This window comes from Mauremys reevesii, linkage group 8 (genome assembly GCF_016161935.1).
Source record: "Mauremys reevesii isolate NIE-2019 linkage group 8, ASM1616193v1, whole genome shotgun sequence".
NCBI classification, from domain to species: domain Eukaryota; kingdom Metazoa; phylum Chordata; order Testudines; family Geoemydidae; genus Mauremys; species Mauremys reevesii.
In genome coordinates, this window is record NC_052630.1 from 32,156,249 (window position 1) to 32,174,232 (window position 17,984).

A 17,984-nucleotide genomic window follows, 5' to 3' on the forward strand; every position below is an offset into this window, starting at 1 on the left:
ATTCAGGAAATGAAATTACATACCTGCCATTTCACCAAGATTCAGAATTATTTGTTCCTCCCTGCAAATTTTTAAAAACAGCAGTTCATTGTAATTTTCACAATGAAGTGATATATATATATATATACACACACACAGAGAGATTGAGAGAGAGAGAGATTTTTGCAATATCGTTTCATTGCTTCTTGTTACACAAGCAAACCAAAGTCTGGTTGTATTGGGACACGCCGTGGACTGTATACTGCAAGAGCGGCAAAAGTAGCTTTTGGGGCTTCCTTTGTCTCCATTATTCTGAGATTAACTGGGTTAAAAACTGCAGTGGGAGCCATTGTGATTTTAGTACATTCATATCTGACTCATTTCTAATTACTGAGCACTTACAGAGAATCAGTGCCTTGGCATTTACATAACAGGACACCTAATAAATCAAATGTATACTATCACTGTACCATTTTTTTGTCCTCTTTGTGGGTTTTTCCTTGTTCAATCATTAATTTAAGTACCCTAGGTGCTGTTTGAATTTTTGGCGGTATTTGCAGTATTATCTCCTATAATGATCACCCATGAAAAAAACGGCATATACCTACAGTGAATATGTGGTGGTATCTGAGCTACCACAATTTCCTATTCTAAATATATGGGACCTGGGCATTTCAGATTCCCAGAGTGGACAGGGAACCAGTGAGGTGCTGTGCTATCATGGGGGATGCAGGAGTATCCAGGGGGATGAGGGTGTTGTGGGGCAGGGAGAATTTTGGATCTACAGGGAGATATATGACCCACTTTAGCAAAGCATTTGAGCACATGCTTAACTTTAATCACACAAGTAATCCCATCTCTGCTCAGCAAAGCACTTAAGCCTGTGCTCCAGTCCCACTGACTCCATTGTTAAATGTTCAGTGTTAGTGAAGCATGTGCTTAAGTGCTTTGCTGAATCAGGGCCCTACTGACTCTCTGCAGATGTCCCTAGACATGTTGGATGTCCCTAATGGTCTCAAATTAGGATGAGACAATATGGAAAAGATAACTGTGGCCTCAGAGCTGAAGCTTTCTTCCTAATTTTTGTCCTCCTATGGGTTTTTACGTGGCAGGAGACAAACTATGGGTTTCTATGTCACCAGATTTTCCCAAGTAGCCATGTTAGATACAACCAGAATACTCTAGCAATCTCATGCTTTCCTTCAATGTATAAAGGGTGAAACCCTAGTCCTACTGAAAACAAAAATGAGCTTTGTCATTAACTTAAATAAACCAGCATTCCACTCATCTAGTTTAAAACCATTTGTCAAAGGTATAGGAAATGGGTGTGGTTGCAGTGGGTAACCACCTGAAAACCATCCTACCTCTTGAAAGTTAAATAGCAAAGAATTTTTAAAATTTCAACAAAAAAATGGTGACAATCTTCAGGCAAAATGCTGACCCATTTCCTGACCAGCTCCAATATATAGTATTCACTGCATGACCACTGTAACTGCAGAGAACAAGGATCAAATCAAGAGTCACATTAGTGTAACTACCGCTGTGGCAGGGAAAAGAGACATTGTACTAGGGATGTCCATACTAGGGCCACCCTGAAGTGAATTCAAATCATCCTCTTCTTCAGATTAAAAAAAAAATGTCTGGATGACTCTTTTGATTTGCAGTTTTTTGTTTTTGAAGTCTCCACTTATCCATGTTTTGATCAAATCTGGAACTGCCAAAAATATTACAAGAGAATCTTTTGCTATGACCAATCCAGCCAGAAGACGATTCATGAGGACAGAGTGTCATGAAGTTCCCAGTCCAAGGCCCTGATCTTGCAATAAGCTCCATGCAGATGGGCTCCTGGATGTCCAAGTTTGCACATTCAAGAGTTTTAGTTCTGATAAGCTTTGGGGAAGCATCTGAACTTTTGAGGTCCTTGTTTGAAATGAACATGAACTATGAACCTTGAGATTCACCAATCACGAGACAGTGCCAAGTAGTCTCTCCACTATATCCGAGGGCAAATACCTGGCCAAAACTCAAACCAAAACCAGCTCTTTCATTAAATTAATCATCACTCATCACCTCTGCTCTTAGTGGCTTTCATGACACACAACTCCTAGGTCTGGGTACAGGATTTATGGTCTCCACAATTAGTTTGAATTCAGCTTGTTTCTTATGCTGAGATCTCTGAAGGATAGCGTAAAACTCTACCATCTCAGTCTTAGTAAAAACATTCACAACCTGTTAAGCCCTGGGGTTAGTAACTTTGAAATGCTCGCACAATTTGGTTTCATTATTTTTTCATTGTAAATTATATATATTCCAGGGCTCATGAAGGGCAAGAAGCTGAGCGTAAGAAAAAAAATTAAACTCCCCAACCCCTTCTTTTATTTGCAGGCCATCTGTATTGCAGGCAGGTGCAACACAAATGCCCAAATACCTCTGCTAAAATACCGAAACCCTGACCTACAGGGACCAACTCGAATGGGCTTTTGAGCCTACATGCTTATTCAATTTGTCCTCAGGAAAGGCTGCCAACGTTCAGACACGATGCCAAATGTGTGGCGGTTTTTTAATGCAAAGTTGAAAAACCACAAAATTCATTTTTACTGGTGACCTTTTTACCACTAATTGCTGGGGGTACTTTAAAAAAAAAGTCACTTTGGTCAGAGCTGAATCGACATCCCAGAAATGGTCGCCCAACCGCTACTCCTTTAACCCTGTCAGCATTCATATCCAAACTAGATTGGGTCTTGCTGGATGAGTCAGACATTCTTGCAAAGCAGATTTTGATTGTGAAATAGAGCACCAAAAAGTAGCTCTACTGGGCGGGGGCGGGGGGGAAGGGAGGGAGGGAGAGAGAAATCGGCCTACTGCCTTTGAGGTATAAGAGCTGCCATCCCAGCCTGTGTGCATTTAGGGCAAGCATTTTACTATCTTTGCATGGCCATCTGGCAGCTGCATCCAAATCAATCATGGAAGAATCCAGCTTTAGCAGAAGGGCCTCCCTTTGTCTTGCGTACCCCTCCCTTGGAATGCTGGGCGTTTGAGTGTTCTCTAAACAGTGTTTGAGTTTTTAACTTGCTCTTGCTCTATTTTTACCTCTTATAATATGGAGCTTTATTTTACTTTTTCTGCAACATTTTAAGTGTAGCTCACTTGAATATTTGCAGACAGATGAGATGACTTTTTGGCCAAACTTTCATCTCATTTGCACTAGTGTCACTCCAGATTAACTCCACTAAGGTCAACAGAATTTCTCCAGATTTACACTGGTGTGTTTAAGAGCTGAATTTGGCCTTTTGTTTTCTATGGCCAGCTTGGCTAATAAAAGTATGTAGCCAGCCCCCATCTGTGAGTGAAAACCCTAAGGTAGCCATGGCTTGAGAATGCTGTGTGCAGAAAGCAGAGCTGGGATGTTAGGTTTTTCAGGACCGCAAAGAAATACCTCAGTATTTATGGGCTTTTTTTGGGAGTGGGTGGGAAGGGGAGAACTGAAACACTATGAAAAGGCCACCTCTTCTTAATTCAGACCCATAAAGGGCACTAGAAGGCATTGAAAATGCCTGTGAAGCATATAAACAAGAATACGTATTAAGAAAATAAACCAGGTACAAAGACTGCCATCAGTGTCCAAGCCTGCTACAATGTGTAGTGTGCTCTGGCCTTAAAAAAATCCAATTCGGCCAAATGAATCCCCTGTTGTGAGCCCACTGAAGTCAAAGGAGTTGCACCACAATGACTGTGACCAATATCATGTTTCCTGACTGAGGGTGGCTGTTTCGTTTTTGAGTAAATGCTCTTTAGTGAGATAATGGGAGAGGGGGTAGTTGTAGAGGACAATGACCACAGTCCTATCCTATGTCTGGCAACACAGCCTACAGACCAAACTTGGTAACTAGCCAATTTCCTCTCCAGTGAAAGTTCACTGAAGGCAACAAAGGTGTAGGATGGGTGAAATCCTGGGCCCACTGAAGTCCATGGCAAAACGCTCATGGATTTAACTGAGGCCTGGATTTCACCCCTAGGTTTTTTTTATTGACAGTAAATAGACAGACGGGCCCGCTGCCCTGAAGAGTTCACAGTCTAAATAACATAGAACCACAATTTGTAATAAAGCATCTGATAAGAGCCAGCTTGGATGACTCTTTACCCGACATACAGTATCTGCCAACTGTCTGTTTGGAGTGAGCAGGCTTTTTTGAGAATTTTTTTTCAATTTTTGTCTCCAAAAATGAATGTGGTTCAAAAGGCTTAATGTGAGGCCTCCTCCCCTTCCCATGTCATATAGTTTAATAAAGAACAACCACAGCTGGACCAATGATTCATAAACAATAATTTAGGTAAAGTGTTTTTACCTCTTACTTTCTGTCAGCACAGCCCAATTTTATCAGGTTTCTTTTAAATGTTCATAATTGCTGAATAACTCTTGGTCTGCAGCTTGTCAAGGGGAAGTTCACTACAGACATCTGACATTCAAAATTTAGTCTCTTTTGATTGGGCAATAGATACCATAATATGCTTTTGTTTCTTGGCTGGAAGAGCATATCATATAGGGCAGTGTTTCCCAAACTGGGGTTGCCTCTTGTGTAGGGAAAGCCCCTGGCAGGCCAAGCCGGTTTGTTTACCTGCCGTTTCCGCAGGTCCGGACATCACGGCTCCCACTGGATGTGGTTCGCCGCTCCAGGCCAATGGGAGCTGCTGGAAGCAGCAGCCAGTACATCCCTCGTCCCGCGCCGCTTCCAGCAGCTCCCATTGGCCTGGAGCAGCGAACTGCGGCCAGTGGGAGCCACGATCAGCCGAACCTGCGGACGCGGCAGGTGAACAAACCGGCCCGACCTGCCAGGGGCTTTTCCTACACAAGCGGCGTCCCAAGTTTGGGAAACACTGATATAGGGGATTTGATTCAGCAAAGCACCTTAAGCTGAAAATACCATGTATATGGTTAAGTGCTTTGCTAAAGAGGGATGTACTTAAGGATATGCTTGAAGTTAAGCCCGTGCTTAAATTGCTTGTTGAGTCAGGCTCAGAATCAGGTTTGAGGCGCTCACACATACGCTTACAAATTTAAAATTCATTTTCCATGAATATGCTGCAATGGTTGCTTAAAATGTGCTATATGAGTGAAAGTTCCTGCCAGGAAAGTCTTTTGCAACAATGTTCATTGAAAGGGAACCCACAAGGAGCATGAACACTAATGAAGGACCTTTCTGTTTAAAAATTTGAATAAGTACTCTCAGATAATATTTTGCTCTAGTCATTCAGCTCATGTAGTATCACTACTTCAACGTTACAGCACAATAAATGGACAAAAGCTAAATACATTTCTGACTGTCTCTGTTTCTGACGTAGGTCTCTTTGCTCTTGGAATTGTGGTTTAAGCCATAAACAACCCTTATTGAGTTATTTAAGGCTCAATTTACCAAGCATGTAACACTAACAAGAAAGAAATGCTACTTTCTAGTTTGTCTATCAAACACTGTTACTGGGGCAAAAGCCTTGCCTATTTTTTTTAAATATACATTTGACATTTTAAATCAGTTTTAATACAAGTAATTCCATAAGGCAGGGAAACAATCTGAAGAAATGGATCCTTACGCGCCATGAAAATAACAAGGCTCAAGGTATGAAGGACGATAACTATCTCCACCAACCCAAAGCAGGGCAACATGCTGTTTGCAGATCTATTGCTTAATTTTGTCACCCAAGCCAGCCTAGATACTAACATGATTGGGTGATTTGAGTTTCGTGGACTAGTCAGGGCCGGCTCCAGCTTTTTTGCCACCCCAAGCAGCGAAGAAAAAAAAAAAAGCCGCGATAGGTGGCATTTCAGCAGCAGCTCTACCACCGCTGCTTCATTCTTCAGCAGAATTCAGTGGCCGGTCCTTCCCTCCGAGAGGGACTGAGAGATCCGCCGCTGAATTGCCACTGAAGACCCGGACATGCTGCCCTCTTCCGTGGGTCGCCCCAAGCACCAGCTTGTTGGGCTGGTGCCTGGAGCCGGCCCTCGGGCCAGTGGACAAACAGGCCAAAAAGAATCCCAAAGCCAATAACTGAGGGATCAAAGTCGATACCTATGATGTAGCCATTGAGCCCTTGCTTTGTACTGAACTTCAGTGATGGTTAGTTTGGTTCAGGGCATGGGGTTGAACTTCACCCTTATTATCTGTGTCAGCTTTAAGGGTGGGATTTCCCCAAGTGCTCAGCACTGGCCTAACTCTGCTCCCATTTAAGTCAATGGGTGTTCTATTATCAGTCTTCATGTGTGCGGAGTGAGGCCAGCACCGGGTGCTTTTGAAACTGCTACCATCAGTGTGGGTTATTTCAAATCCTGCAGGTGAGAACGACATTCCGGGATGCACTCCCGAGCAGTGAGCGGCTGTGTCACCCCTGCCCTGCAGCCTCCAGGGCCTCACAATGCTTTGCTGCTGTAACTCCCAACCTAGGCTCCTCACAAACAGCACTCAGGCCACACCCTGAGTGTCTGTGGATTGCCACAGCCCTGGTCCAGAAGCTCGGACCCCAGCAGCCTGTCAGCAAACACCACCACGCTCTGGCTTCTGCCAGCCTTGATTAACTACATGCAGGGTGAACCCAACACACTCCCTATCAGGGTTCCCTCTAATTTTTCCCATGCATGTGCGGAATGAATTTTGTTATGTGCACCAGTGTGGAGGTAATGTGTGACACCTCACCTTCATATTGGTGCACATAACAAAATTTATGTGGTGGGGATGGGGCCGAGGGGTTCAGAGTGTGGGAGGGGGCTCAGGGCTGGGGCAGAGGGTTGGGGTGCAGGGGTGTGAGGGCTCTGGCTAGGGGGTGCAGATTCTGGGGTTTCTTTTCACCCGTTCTTGCTGAAATGCAGATTTTCTTTGTCTTCTTTCTCCTCCCCCCTTCCTCTTGCTGGCTGATAACTCTGTTTACAGCTGATATGCAAATTAAGGTAAACACACATCCCTTTATATGAACCAGACTTGCTTGACCAGTTCTACCCAATCAGGGCTATGTGAGTTTGAACATGTGACTTTAACATCATACAGAAGGATTTCATAAACTTTATGCATAATGTCGCTACATACATTTCACCATGATATTATTGTCCAGTGAGTTATTAGTTTTCAAATGATGCCTCACAAGGTATATTTTGTACAAAGATTATGACAATAGCATGGAGGGTGTGAATACAGGGGTGCATTCGGTCACAGTGAGCTCTAGTATTTCCTCCGTTTCCCCACTCACAAAATAGGAATGATTAACACTCCCCTGTTGTTTGAGGCCTAAGTGATTAAGCTTTATAACTACAGAAGTGTGTCCATTTTAATGAAATATTAATTACATCAGCAGCTGATCTCAATCCTGGCTTTAGGAAAAATGACTCTCCCAATTTCCTAAGACAACTTTCTTTAGGTATCTACCATCATCAAAGTACCTGATCCCCTGGCACAGATTAATGACAGTATTGCAACACCCCTGGGAGGCAAGGTGACATTACCCCTGTTGCACAGATGGGAAGCTGAGGCACAGCGATAGTAAGTCTCTTGCTCTAGGTAACAGGGAGTCTACGTCAGAGCTGAGAATTGAACCCAGAGCTCTGGAGTTTTAATTCAGTGCCTTAAGGCCATTCCCTAGCAGGAATTTTTAATAGCAGGGACACGCACCTACTAAGAAATGGCCAGCCTTTGCATATTAGAGGTCTTTGTATATGAGAGCGGAGAAACAAGGGCTGCAGGTATTTGATTGGCTGGATTCTAACTCCCTCCCTCTTGCTACTTCCACCCAGGACCGACTGTAGGCACCAGCAAACCAAGCATGTGCTTGGGGTGGCACAATTCCAGGGGCAGCATTCCGGGAGGTGTTTTTTTTTTGTTTGGGGTGGCAAAACACCTGGAGCCGGCCCTGCTTCCGTCCAGGGCCCATAACGCTTTTTTCCTTCCTCTCTCTCAAGAGATTTTGCCTTTCTCACATCCTCTGTGTGCCTTTCCTGGCTGAAGTGCAGGAGAGGGTGCATTCAGACTCACCACCTTCATCCACTGAACAGGGAACCCATGAATAAAACTGGGCAAACCTTTTGGAAAATAGTTTATTCACCAAAGAATGCAGTTTCAGGTCAATGGATAATAATCATGAATTTGGGTCTAATTCGGTGAATCTTTTTGGCTGAAAAAAATAAAAAACAACAACAAAAAATTAAAATGTTTTGACTTTTCATTTTGAAATTGACCTGGATTTAAAAAAATAAAAGGGGTGTGTGCGTTAAGCACCCGAAAACAAAATTTAAAAAAATCATTTCAGATCAAACAAAATATTTCATTCAATCTGAAATTAATTTTGTTTTTAGTTTTTTGTTTCAGCAAGCAAACCAAACAGTCAATTATTTGCTCAGCTCTACCCATGAGTTGTGTCTCCCAGCCTCTAAGTCACATCGGTAAATTTTAGCCACATTGGTAGAAAAATAAAGCCACATCCTCAGTGGGTGAAGATAAAAGTGGACCATTGACATCAGTGGAGATACATCGATATACACCAGCTGGGCATCAGGTCCAGAATATTGCACCTGACTCTCCTCCCGTGATTTACACCACTGTGATTGCTTTGGCTTCAGCAGAGTTACTCTTGATTTACACATACAAATGAAAACAGAATGAGGCTGAATGGATACTTTTTAACATTCAATGAGGCGCAATTCTGCCCCCAGATACACATGCATAGGTGACAGCAGCACTTGTTAATAAAGAGCTACGGGCCTGATTCTGATCAGCTTTACACCAACATAACTGACTTCAGTGGAATGACTCCTGATTTACATTGGCATAAGTGCAATCAGAACCATGGCCAGTAAATACTGCCCTGTGCATTTCCCTGGAATATGGTTTTGGAAAACTTGAAGACAAAGAAATAAGAAACCATCCTTGAGCAATGAAAATGAAATGAAATGAAAAATTAAATGTCCAGGGAATCCCTGCAAGGTTTTGTACAGAACAGGAAGATACATTACAGCATTTTTATTTTATTTTTTGAAACTTCAAAAACAGCTGAATGCCAAAAAGCTAACAGGCAGGGCAAATTGAGCAAAAATAAAATATTCCATGGACCGGCTTAAAAATTAAGTCAATGTTTATTTTTTTATGCTTTACACTTTGGCCAACATTTATCCCGAATGAAGGCAGCAAAAGTTATTAGATTTCATGGAATGTAAATAAACAGTTATTGGTAAATACATTTTGGTGGTCTGCTTGTTACGCTGCATGTCAGGTAAACTATAGGGAACTGGCAGCAGTTCAGACATCTTCAAGGAACACAGAAAATAGACATATTTTACTAATTATAGCTAACAAAAACACTCTGAGATTACAGTTAAATTACATTAAAACATAACTTATTGGCAACAGCTATGAGCATAATGCTCTGCCTATATCTTTCTGGATAATGTTTCAACAGAACATAGCAGTGACATTGGGAAATCCTGGCGCAGAATAAGGCTGGGTGGCCCATCAAGGTTCATCCAGCTACTCAGTGTTTGTGCCCTGTAATGTTTTCTGCAGGTCTAAACCACTTTTTAATACAGCAGCGACCTTAGCTAACTGCTTTGCTGTGTGCGGCCATTGAGCAGTAACTGCCCAAGGACTCCGATAGAAATTAAGGGTCACTCTATCCCATTCCCTGGAGACACCCATAGGAGGGGAATTGAAGGATCAATGAATTCTGTGGGGTCTTGTGTCTGGATACTAAGACTCCCCCACAGTCATTCTCCTGAACTTCACAGCATTGCTCTGCCTCTATATTTTCCAGATCTTCTCTGGAACATTTTTATATGCTGAGAATGAGGAGGAAGATTTTGTGGTGGTGGCTTTAGGGTGGGTTGTTGTTAGGCACCAAATCATGTTGAGGCTGAACGATCATGCAAAGGCTGATAAATGGCGGTTATGCAGTTAAAGACAGAAGTACACCTTTAAGTTTGACCTAAACCAGGATCATTCTTATTTTAATTTAAATTAAGCCAATAGAGATCAATGATTTTACTGCTAAATCCGGCAGTGCCCCTGTACTATATCTCTATATACGACAATACTTATTGCTACCTTACTGGAGTTAACTCTGGGGCTGGTAAAAAAAATGGGATTTTAATGTGGAAAATGTCAATAAAAATTAAATATTTTGATTCAGAAATGCTGCCAAGCTGATTCATGGGAGTTGTAGTTCATGCACTTCATGCCCCCGTTCTGCTACATGGACCAAGCTCCCTGGTCAGAATATATCTTCCATGTTGCTCCACAGTCTCCCAACTTGGTGAAAGGAGGGAGTGCATCAGGGGAGAAAAAGTCCCACACCAGAATCCAGCCCATTGAGGCAAATGGTTAATAGCTTCTTAGACCTTAATGTCAGAAGGGACTGTTGTGATCATTTAGTCTGACATCCTGCATAATTGGCATAATTTAAAATTTACAGCATGTGAAGATCTGGGCCACAATTTGTCTCCCTTACCCAGAGGCCCCTAGCCAGTCACATTAACACGAGTAATTTTCAAAATGAAAAGTTAATTTGCAGTAACCTCTCGCTGGCATGGGAAAGACACCACTAACTTCATTCCTGCTCATTGTGCCATGCTGTATAAATATTGATGACTAAGCTTTTCTGCCCATTCCAACATGTGAATGCAAGACGCTAGTGAGATTGTGCTTCCCTTTTGCATTGTGCATGAATAAACTCCTCCATTTGCTTGTCTTCATTACTTTTATTGCCCATTCTTTGCTGGGAAGATTTTTACACAGGGAATCTGAATTTTAAAAGGAGACAGATGACAAGCTGTGGCCATGAGGAAGTGATTGTCACCATATGCAGATGGAAAGCCATGGCTCTCCCACTTCACATGATGCCACTGGGATTTGAAGATTAGAATCCAAATTAAATTATTAAAAGAGAAACAACAACAAAAAGGTTGGGCCTTTCCTAGCCTTCTTCCCATGTGCTGGGCAATTATAAATCAAAGTAGGAAAAACAATACAGCTGGAAGCTGGCATACTAAAGGATATAACAGTTTGGCACCATGTAATGCTTTTGCTTCCTTGTATGGATATATCCAGCAGGTATCATTTCTACACCTAAGAAATTATTACACTCAGGCAGGGTCCCCACTTTACTAATCATTCATAGCAGCTTCTTATGAACAGCTGCCCCATACCAAGCACCACATGTTTCTCCAGGATCTCACTTCCTATACAGTCAGTGAAAAGGCACGCATAGAACTAGCTGTGATAGTGCCATTTCATGGCTCCCAAAATAATACAAGGCACACCCAGTAGGGAACCCTTTATTTGATATTTTTTAGCAGTAAATATCATAACTACAACTTGAATTATTATATGAAGCAAACTCAGTTAAATAGAAGTTACTAAATCCTAATCTAAACATGACAGTACTGGGGATATGCCAGCTGTTTGGTGGCCAGTTGAAGACAAGTTGGTGATCAGTCCAGTTCCTAGTGCATGAAGTAGAAGTAACAAGACAACTGGTGCAAAGTGGCTCCCTTGTAGTCTGTGTCAAGTCTGAAATGGGTCATGGAGAAGTTCTCTGTCACCCCAGAAATGAATCTCAGTTGTGGGTTGAGGCCTATTGGGTCTGATTAACCTCTCACTTTCACACCTGTATTACACTAGGAGAATTGCATTAACTTCACTGGGAGATGCCGGGTACTTAGCACTTTTGAAAATCAGGCTGCTTATTTGGGTGCCTAAATATACTTCTTTTGGCACCTATTTTTGGAAACCTTGGGGGTTGGCCCCAGTTTTCAAACTTCTAGTTACTGACATCAGTAACCAGGCATATAGAATGAACATTTAGGGTCAGATTTAGAAAGGTATTTAGGCACCTAGAGGGGAAAATAGGTATTTCTGAAAATCCCACTAGGCACACGGCAGCCTAATTCCCACTGAAATCAATAGTAGCTAGGTGCCCAGAGCCAAGATCTTCACAGGTATTTAGGTGCCTAACTCCGATTGATTTCAACTGATTTAACTATCCAAATGTTGGGCCACGGACATCCCCTTACGGCACCCATATTTAAAAACTAGGTCCCTGAAGCCAAAACAAACACCTGAATCAATGCTACACACAGAGTTTAATCTAAACACATAATGAAGTCTAACTCAGATATGTAACTGTGTACTCCATCTACAGGTCCTGGGGATGGCAAACTGAAGCCTGCTTTTATAGAGTGCCAACTCAGGGACCTGTTCCCAATTTGCAGATTTGGCCTGTTCCATTCTGCGAGTTGTTTCATATACTCGATGCCTGTTTGTGTTAATGTTTACGATTGAAGTTTTTCATTATTTGATGTTATATTTGGCCGTCGCATAAGAATTCCATTTGGATGGCCTGAAATCTAGTGTCAAAGCAAAGCCAAAGAAGTGTCTTTCTGATGGACCTTCTGTTCCCCTCCAATTACATTTAAAAAAACAAAAACTTTCTATTGTAGGTATTTTCTTTGTAGCTTTTGTACTTCTTGCCAAAGAAATTGCAAACACTTTATTTATTAGAGTGTGTGTGTGTTTATACACACAATGTTGGAAGGGACGTAGCTCTTCTGGAACTGAACTCAGAGCCGTACACCACAGGCTATCAGGGAGCTGGCAAAAGGATATGCCAGGTGGGCAAATTTCTGCTGTTGGGTTTAGGCCTGTATAACATGAATGGTGGCTGCATAGGGCTCTCCTTTAGGCCCTTGAGCCATCCTCATAATTTTGGATGTAGACAGATTGCTTACTGGCTACTTTGCTGACATGTTTGTTCTCCTAGTGGGGCTCCAACGAAGTTGGAATGACTGCCCTGCTGCGTACAAATTGTGTATTTATTATTTGTATCACAGTAACCCCTAGAAGCCCCAAGTGAAATCAAGGTCTTATTGTGTTAGGCAGTGTACAAACACATACTGAGAGACAGTCCCTGCCCTGAGGAGCTTGCAGTCTAAGGTCCTAATTCAGGAAAGCACTTACGGACATGCTTAATTTTAGGCATGTGCAATGGAATTTAAGCACATTCCTAGAATTAATCACTTGCTTTAGTGATGTCATGAAGAAGTCTGTTTTCCTGAATTGGAGCTTAAAATCCCAGCTCCTCACCTCTTATCTGACTGTCTGGCTCTGTTCACAGCTTTCGTCACAGCCTAAGGGTGGAATTTTTTGTGGAAGCCCTTTGGTAAAGTATTGGTAGTGAAACACGGCTAAAGGAACAATCCTGTGAGGAGTCAAGAGCCCACTGACTTCTGTGGGAAGTGAGGGTTGTCCACACTTTGCAGGAGCAGACCCTATGTGATTCATGCATGTGCTCAATTGTTAGACTGGCTCAGCAGATCCATGGCTGAAACACATACAGGAGGAGGCTGATAGCGGGGTGGCTAAGGACCTGCAAAAGAGGACCTGCAAAATATGGTGGCCTTCATAGAATAGCTGACTGAACATAAAGCAATGAGGCCAGATTTGAAAAACAACCTAAGGGATAGGTTAGCAGCTGCAAGACAATGACCAAGTAAAATAGCTGAAAAATTATACTGGAGAGAAACTAAGACTCATCACCTCAGTCTGGACCAGCAGGTCAGAAAAGCAAACACCACCCTGGGATGACACATATTAGGTAATTCTCATGATATCCCTCTGAGATATGTAAACATGAATCATTATCCCCATTTTACATTTGGTGAAACTGGGGCAGAGACATGCCATGACTGTCCCAGGGCCATCAAAGGCGTCTTTGTCAGAGCTGGGATAAATTTCTGATGCTTCATCTAATGCTTATCTCACTAGACCATGCCTTTCTCATATAAATATATTGATCCTCAAGTACATGCCTGATTTAGCCACATTGAGTAACTTTAATAAATAATTCTTGAAGGGACTGACCAGTCAAACTCCTTCCGTGGGATGTGTGCGGGACACCCTCATTTTGTTGCTTAAAAACCATTACCTGTTACTGATTTTAATAAACTCAAAACTGGAATGGTTTACAAGTGACCCTCAAAGTCCTTGGCAGACCAGAAGTCACTTAGTATATCATTAAGGTGGCTCAACAGATATGATTTGTTTCAGAGTCATTGCTGCTGATCTATAAAGAGCTACAAAAAAAGCCTCTGTTAATATATGAAAGAATTGACCATAATAAACAGCAAGGACAGAATTTCCCATACCAGATCAAACCATTGGTTCCTGACGTCTGGTATCTTGTTTCCAGGAGTGACCTGGGCTAGATGCTTCAGAAGAAAGTAAAAATCTCACATGATGTATTTAGCTAATTGTGCAAAGTGGTGGTGGTTGTGGATGATGACGGTCCTTTCTTGCTCCTGCTGATTTAACCATATACTCTGACTACTGTTATCATTAGCCCCAAAATCACCCGCCCCTTTATGAATCTGTGCTGTGAATGCCACAGGTTGAAAATACACTGACTGAAGAACATTTCCTTGTCTTGATTCTATATTCATTAGACATTAATTTCATGACTCCTTGGTCTCTCTCATCTTACTGGACTGGCTGTAAAGGAGGGACAGATCAGTTTTTACTAATCGCTTCTGAGAAGGACAAGGGGCACCTCTGCAAACGGAGACAAAGGATTGCTGGCTGGATAAAAGTGACTCTCTCTCTAGGGAGTGGGCCCTTGTGTTGGGGGAGACAGTACGGGTCTCTGCCAAGGGATAGCAAGTGGCTTGGTAAAACAAACTCTTTTTGTTTTCTTAACCTCTCTCATGTTATGCTTTGTTCCTCTTATTAAGATTAAACAATACTTTGGTTTAAGAAGGCTGTCTGGTCACTGTGTTTACTGCTGGTCACAAGCTCCTGAAGGGAAGACCTGTGCATACTGAAGCCAGCTGTACCTTCTGGGTAAGCACAATTTATACACAGGGTGCTGTAGCCCAGGGCCTGGTATAAGAATGGGAGAATCATGTGATTCCACCCCTGGAGAGGTGCAGCTAGCCCTGTATCTATGGCATTTTCATAAATGTAACATGCTGCTCTTCAGAAGTCTGAAGGATACTTTGCCAATATAAAGTCCCTTTCCTTTTTCACACTCACTGTGTTCTGTTGGTGGAATGACACCATTGTTTTTCAGCTGCAGAAATCACTACCAGTCACCTAATGATTATTTCATTGTTCTGTATCTGATTAATATTGCCTCTATACAGATGTGTTACATCCACCACTTCCAAATAAAATGGGCTTTTAATTAGAGCGGGGCAATAGTTTTCTACTGAAATGTTTTCAGCAAAAAAATGCAGATTCAGAAACACCTGAATTTTTCATGGATTCATGTTGGTGTTGCCAAATTGTTCACTTGGTAAAAACTAAAATTTCCTCCCAAAATTAAAAAAAATCCACTTGAATTTTTTTTTTAATTTGCCTTTCATTTTATTTTTAAAAATTCAAAAATGTTTAAACATTCTCAAAATTAAAACAAAATGTGTCATCTGGGGTTGAACAAAACCTTTAGCTCAACCCAAAACATTTTTTTTTCAAAAACTGCCAACAAAACAAAAAAATCAATTATTCACCCTGCTCTGCTAATATCAATAATTCTAATATCAATGGAATCACATCAGCAAAAGCATGCAGAAAATGTAATATGTTAAACATTAACAACAGCACTCAGTCCTAGAAAGGTCTGATAAGCCATGATTAAACCTAATTATGGATTATTGTATATTACCTACCTCCAAGACTATGGAAAATTGCTTCCTTTTAACTGCCTTGGCTGTCTGCCTCTGACCACACACGTACTGGGTAATACTTTCCTGTGATTGATGCATTTGTTGCTTGCTCAGCTATAGGCCAATTCTCTTTTAATCAGAGGTGTGAGTTCCCTAATTGTTGTCAGAGCCCATGTTAACTTTTTTATTAAAAGGCATCCTCCCATTTACAGTTAAAGAAATACACTAAACACCACAATTCCCATTTTTCCACAGTATGAAATAAAACACTTGCTAAATTCCTCTCTCAGTTGATGTTAATGGGGTTGCACTGAGATGTGAATTCGGATACATTTTAATGAAAAGTCAATGTGGCAATATAATAATTTAATTTTCTATTTTCCTTTCACAACAAGTAGATAAACTCCAGCAATATTTTCCCTGTTGCACTGGGAAATACTTCATGTCCATCGATTTCCACTCAGCTTTTTTTGAATACTTACTTAGATTGGTTATTAAACTCCTTTGCTTTACCAGTGCTACCACTAAAATAAACACATCAAAATTCAGACGTGGAAAGAAGTTTACTTGTGACACTAACCTTGCATGGCAAATAATTCTACTTATCTCTATAAGGGCCTTTTTTTCTTGTGGAATCAAAGCAAATTCATCTTTAATTTGATACCTAACTCTTTCCCATAAATCTCATTAGACTAAAAATAGCAAAGATCTCCATATGATTAAAGACTTCACATGCAAGAAAGCAATCTGGTCATAGTGCTCCTTAGCTTTATGTACTCCTTTCTATTTGACAACATTAATTTGCCATCTGTCAGCTTAGTTTACTTGCTGCTTGCTTTGAGTTCACCTCCCCCATTTTCACTGTCAGCTGTTTTTAATAGTTGGGCCTCTTTGAGTGGGCCATTTATGCAGATTTGAAACAAGCAAAATCCTAAGCACTCGCCATATGGGAACCCACTTTGTATTCCCCAGATTGACAGAGCCATTCTTAGTCCTCCTCCTTTATTCCCCCCTACAGCACTTACTTTAAAAGAAATCATTTTTTTCATCTCTATAGTACCTTTCATCCCAAAAGATTCCAAAGCTCTAAAATGTTTGCAAAATAGGAGACAAATTCTGCATTTCCATACAGTTCTGCTGAAGCCAGTGGAGTTGCACAAGTGTGCCAGAGGGCCAAACTTAGTCCCATAAGTATAATTCCATCAAAGAAATAATGTTGAGAGATTGTTAAAATTGCAGAATGAAGCCAGCAAATGACAAAGTTAAATAGGCAGTTGCAACTGTAACTCTACCCCATGTGCACGCTGCATACATTACAATACGTTTCACTGCATGATCACCTACTATTTCTGAAATAATACAGTATAGCATGGTCTAATATATTGCACAACTGAGAAACACATCTGTAGTATAGTGTAGCATAGGGTGGTTGAACATTTTCTCTCGAAGATGTCTTTCAGTGGAACACTGGTTTTCCCCTCCAGTTCTAGTGTAGCATATTTTTAATTTTTGTACATTGTTTTCATTGTCATAATGGTCCAATATAACATTGACTTTGATTTGATTATGAAAAACTCCCCTCAGAATATTTGAGCCCCAATCTTGCAAATACTAAAGTGCATGAATAACTTGACTGGTGTTGGCAATTCCATTATTATTGCCATTATTTTTTAAGGGTCTGGTCCAATGTCCATTGCAGTCAGTGGGCCATGGCTCAGACCCTGAATGAACAACATCACTTTCCAATTAAGAAGGAGGACACTAAAAACAAGCATGTTTCCTCTTTTGGAAACAGCTATGGTTTTCTGGAGCTGATTCATTGGGGGCAGTAAGGGGCTGGGGCATCCTGGCACCCCTAGTGGCAGGTAAGTACCCTTGCAGTTCATACAAACCACTACAGAACCAACTCTTACTATGGAAAAACCAGACCAAACCCTGCCAGGGCTCCTGTACTGGTTTCCTGTCCCACCCTGAACTAGATGTGTAAGTGAAGTCGGCAAAGCACAATTTAAAACAATCTCATGAGCCTATTGCAGCCTACTCAGCCAGACACTTTTTAAGCCTCAGGCCACTCCTGTTCCTGGTGGAGGACAACAGGTCTTTCCTCTTCCTGGTGTCCCTGGAAAAATCAAGCACTTCAAGAGTCCTTCTCATCCTTGAGATTAAACCATAGCCCCACACAGGACTTCTGTCTCCTCCAGGAGATCCTGGCAACACTTTCTGGCTGTCCCTTGCTAAGCCTTTGCTCCAGGTGGTTCTGCCTCTCTACTCTAACCCCCAGAGAGAATTAACAGAACCCCCTTTTTATAGGATATGTTCCTAG